This window comes from Cornus florida, unplaced genomic scaffold, assembly GCF_030987335.1.
Source record: "Cornus florida cultivar Cherokee Brave unplaced genomic scaffold, ASM3098733v1 CherokeeBrave_3.0.0_Hap2_Chr09, whole genome shotgun sequence".
Classification (NCBI taxonomy): Eukaryota; Viridiplantae; Streptophyta; class Magnoliopsida; order Cornales; family Cornaceae; genus Cornus; species Cornus florida.
In genome coordinates, this window is record NW_026775579.1 from 62,269,017 (window position 1) to 62,273,822 (window position 4,806).

General features: G+C 37.7%; 1 pseudogene; it reads left to right on the forward strand.

The window, feature by feature from the left end:
• The first annotated feature begins 662 nt into the window (after positions 1–662).
• LOC132275607 (small nucleolar RNA R71) lies at positions 663–761 on the forward strand (annotated as a pseudogene).
• Positions 762–4,806: the final 4,045 nt, after the last annotated feature.

A 4,806-nucleotide genomic window follows, 5' to 3' on the forward strand; every position in this document is an offset into this window, starting at 1 on the left:
ATTGGTTGGGAAAATGAGAATTAGCAAATTGATTCCCTTATGATTGATAAGGTCTATAACCTTGGCATCCTTGGTTTTGAAGTGGAGGTGGAATGTATTTCCCTTGAAAACTGCCTTGGGAAGGGTTTGAGCCCTCTTCTTGGTTTTTCCAAGAGAAATTTGGATGATTCCTCCAACTTGGATTATAGTGAGTACCATAAGGATTATTCCCTTGGTTCACAAAAGCTGCATTGACTTGTTCATTAGGTTCATTTTGCACTTGTCCATGAGGACAATGAAAAGTAAAATGAAGAACACTAGAACAAGTTATACATATTTCATTTGATGCACGATGAGAATGGTTAGGGAAGGAAGATACTTGGTTCGTCGAGTTTTGGTTAATTAAGAATTGATCAAACCTTTGAGATAAAGACTTCATTTCGGCGGCTATTTCATTTGAGTGGTCGACTTGATCTAAGCCAACATTCTTTCTACCTTGTGAATTTCTACCATTCTTGGATAATAATGTTCTATTGAAGGAATTTTCACTCATGCTCTCATAAAGACGCCACACGTCATCCTCATGCCTATCAATGTATGAGCCACCCATGGAAGCATCAACCATGCCTTTATAATTGTCCGATAAGCTCTCAAAGAAATATTGAACTAATTGCCATTTGGGCATGTCATGATGTGGACACTTTCTAAGCAATTCATTAAAGCGTTCCCATGCCTCATGAAACGTTTCTCCATCCCCATGTAAAAATTCTCGAATTGAGGTTCTCATCGCATTTGTCTTAGAAACCGGATAGTACTTCTTCAAGAACTCTTGTTGCATTTCTGCCCAAGAAGTGATTGAAAAAGGCTTAAGATTGTTAAACCAATACTTTGCCCTATCTTTTAAGGTGAATGGAAAAATTTTGAGTCTCAAAACCTCTTCCGGCATGTCCATATATTTTACGGTGGAACATACTTCTAAAAACTGATCCAAATGCTTATAAAGTTCTTCACTTGGAAGTCCATGGTAGTTAGGAAGCATTTGAATGGTTTGTGGCTTAATTTCATAATGATGTGCTCTAAGTGGTGGCAATTGAATGCATGTGGGTGCATTATACTCGTTAGGCACATAATGGTCTCTTAAAGCAAGAGGTGGATTAGCTATTTGAGGTGCAACATGAACACCTTGGTTTTGAATTCCTTGATTGATGATGGGAGGTTGTGGTGCATACATTGGCCTTGGCATTCCATATGAAACTTGGCCTTGTTGTTGTGGTGGTTGGTGAATGAATGGCCTAGGTATGCCTAATGGTGCTTAAATGTTCTCATGATGTATATTTGGATGAAGGATACCTTTTTGGTCTATGTGACCAAGGTCCTCAACATGATCATCATTATAGTCATCCATTGATAGATTGGTTCTATTTAAACTTCCTCTTCCCTTAGGATTTCTAACTACAGATTCAAGATGCAAATCAAGAGGGACAAGAGTAGGTCTCAATGAACGACGTCCATGCATGCACAATGTGAAAACACATAAACACAATGAATGAACAAACACTTCAACTTCATAACAATGCAATTAAACTTCTTCCACAAACACTTAACCCATACACCTATGCTTTGACAACAATGATGCAAAGAACAATTAAAAACAAGCCTCCACGCGGGCTCACGATTTATCTAAGAAATTAAAAACAAGCCTCCACGCGGGCTGACGATTTAACTAAGGGATTGGGTAAAGAAAGTCTCACAAAGGTCTTATAGCACTTCAACTCCAAATTTAAAGCTTTGCTCAGCAAATTTTTAAATTTTTAGCTTTTTTCCTTTCTTTGTTTTGCTTGAATGCTTATTTGCTTGCTTCCTCTCCAACAACGCACCTAGTCAAGTAAACTAAATAATAAGTAACCAAAAAGAAAAATAAAAATAAAGTAAAGACACAATCAAAAGAGTACTAATCCTAATTGATTCCACAAATCTGACGTTGCCAAATCAAATCAAACCCCGGCAACGGCACCAAAAACTGACTGGTCTGCCACACTACCATTAAGTTTGAGAGTGTTCATTAAGGCGAGGGCCAAGAGTTTTACATTTATAAAAGCCACTACTACCTTTCACTATAAATATAGCTAGGCCGAGTAGGGATCGTCCCAAGGGATTGTGAGGGTTGAACAAGGTTGTGGAATCGCTATTAGGGCTAGTAGGTCGAGTGATCAAACAAATGGTTGGTTGGTTGATTAAACTAGAGAGTAACTAAATTAAACTAAATAATTGAATGCAATAAAGAGTAAGTAAGGGAGAGAAGAGTCTTGGGGTTTAGAGATCACCACCAAGCAATGTATTTCTATACCATTGACTAGTGACTAATGAGGGCAAATGGTGTGTCGCAATATTGGTGTGTGTGTGTGTTTGGTTGATTCAATAAGCAAGGATGACTAGTTAAGCAAGTATTGTCTAAACATCATGTGAAAGGCACAATATATCTAAGCAATGAAGCATATATTGTCTAAACAACATGTGAAAGGCACAATTAATCAAAATAAGTCATTAATCTTTTCATTAAGCTCACAATCCAAATACAACACAAGGTTAGAGACATATGCTACTTGCATTCAAAAGCATGGATCATCAAACAACAAGCATGGATTGTCCTCCCATTTAACACTACTCTGCAACTACACTACATCTACACTACTAGTATGAAAGTAAACTAAAGGAGAGGCACAATTCATCAAGGAATAGGTATGAACCATCAAGAAAATCACAAGACCATTCCATTAAGCACTATGTTTTGATAATCTCCAAATCTATAGCATCAATACACATAGACATGCATCAATAACACAAAATCTAAAGACAAGCACATGAATATCTATTCTAACATACATAAACATATAGATAGAATGAAATGATCAATTGAAAGCATTTAACCACATAAATCATTGAACAATCAAGATCTATATATATCAAAGTGTCAAAACATTAATTACAACACTAATCCCTCAATAATACACAAGATTAAGATATAGAAAGCATGCTTGGGGCTAACTCTAGCCCCAAGAGGATGTCTAGCCACTCACGATGATGTTGCTCCAACCCTCAAGGGCTAACTCCATAGAAGAAATCTGCTCCTTGTTGATGAAGAACTCCAATGGTGTCTCTAGCCTCATCCTCCTCTAAGCTTGCCTCCTTTGAGAATAATCCCTAGAATTATATATGTCTCAAAAAGTGCATCATATTCCTTTTATAGGTAGGTCAAGTGACACACAAAATGATCTGGGGTCGTGCAAAGGATATTCGCTAATGATTGGATAGAGGACGGATTGCACAAGCTGGCTTTTTAACTTTTTCACACTGGAGGAAGTTCGATCGATCGAACCTTGGACTTGGATCAATCGAACTTGGATAAGATCCATCGAACTTAAGCTGGATCGATCCAACTGGTTGAGCTTTTTGGGAAAAGACAAATCCGAGATATTTTGGGAGATATTTTTGGGAAAAGGACAAAAGTGGTTAGTGGGTGGTACAGCTGTGGATAAGATCAATCATTTGAATAAGGACAAAAGTGTTCAATCGATCGAAGGGTGATGTTGGATCGATCGAACTATGGACTTTTTGCTTTGGGTCAAGGTTTGGATCTATCTTGAAGTACTAAGATCGATCAGTGTTCGATCGATCAAACCTTGAAGTTGGATCGATCGAACTTTGCTGCTTCCCATCTTTGGCTTCATTTGCTTCTTTCTTTCTCCACTTTGCTCCTTTCTTTGTTTAATCCCAGAATTGCTTCAATTAAGCTCTTATTTGGCTGAGTTAGCTTATTTTCGGGATAAGTGCCTGAAAATGGAAATAATACGAAATCAATCTAAAACGGTAAAGTAAGATAGATAAAGGTACTAGAATGCTTAAGCTTGAGGGGTTTAAATATGCATTTTTCAATGCTCATCACTTCCACTACATTCTTTTGAGTTCTGTGACTTCATGGGAAGTTATTAATGTGTTTTGGGAATGATATACATTCTAGGGACGTCATTTCCATGTAAAATGACCATTTTGCCCTTGGGGGCTTATTTGTCACATTTCTGATCTTTTGCTTTCGCGTCAGTTCTCATTGAGTTCCACGACCTCATGGAAGGTCATCAAAGTGTCTTAGAGGTGTGTTATGCCTCAGGAGACAGTTGTCTTATTTCTTGCTTCCGTATCTGGATTCGTTATCGGGTTAATCTTCGGTTCATCACAGGATGCGCTGGCTTAAAAACTAGGGTCGTCAAATCAGGTGGTATTTGAGCGTCCGGGTTCGAATACCTTGGACGACGGGTCTTGGGTGCATATCATGCTCACGTTGTTTTGCTTTAATATGTCATTTGTGTCTTGATAACATGTCTTGTATGATAACATGTTCACATATTCAGGTGTTCTAAGACATCTATTATTTGTTAAGCATGCTTTATGTGTATATATATGCTTCTTAATAACATGTCTGTGTCGCTATCATGTCCTGGTGTGATATCATGTCTGCGTGCTTATGTTAGCATGACCGTATGCGACATATGTCGGCATACCTTACACTTTTCATTCACGTGTATTGTCGTACCATATACTTATGTGTATCTTGATAACATATTTTGAGTAGATAACATGTCTGTTTGCTTATGTGACAACTTGTTTAGAAGCTTACTTTGACTGTTTTAGCGCATGATATATGCATGTTTACCTTAGCATATTGTACCTATTTGTTATCCTAGTACATTGTATACACTTGTTCATCTTGACATGCTTTGTGTGATTTTACTACTTAGGTGAGTAAATCGTCCATGCTATGTTGTGTGCTAG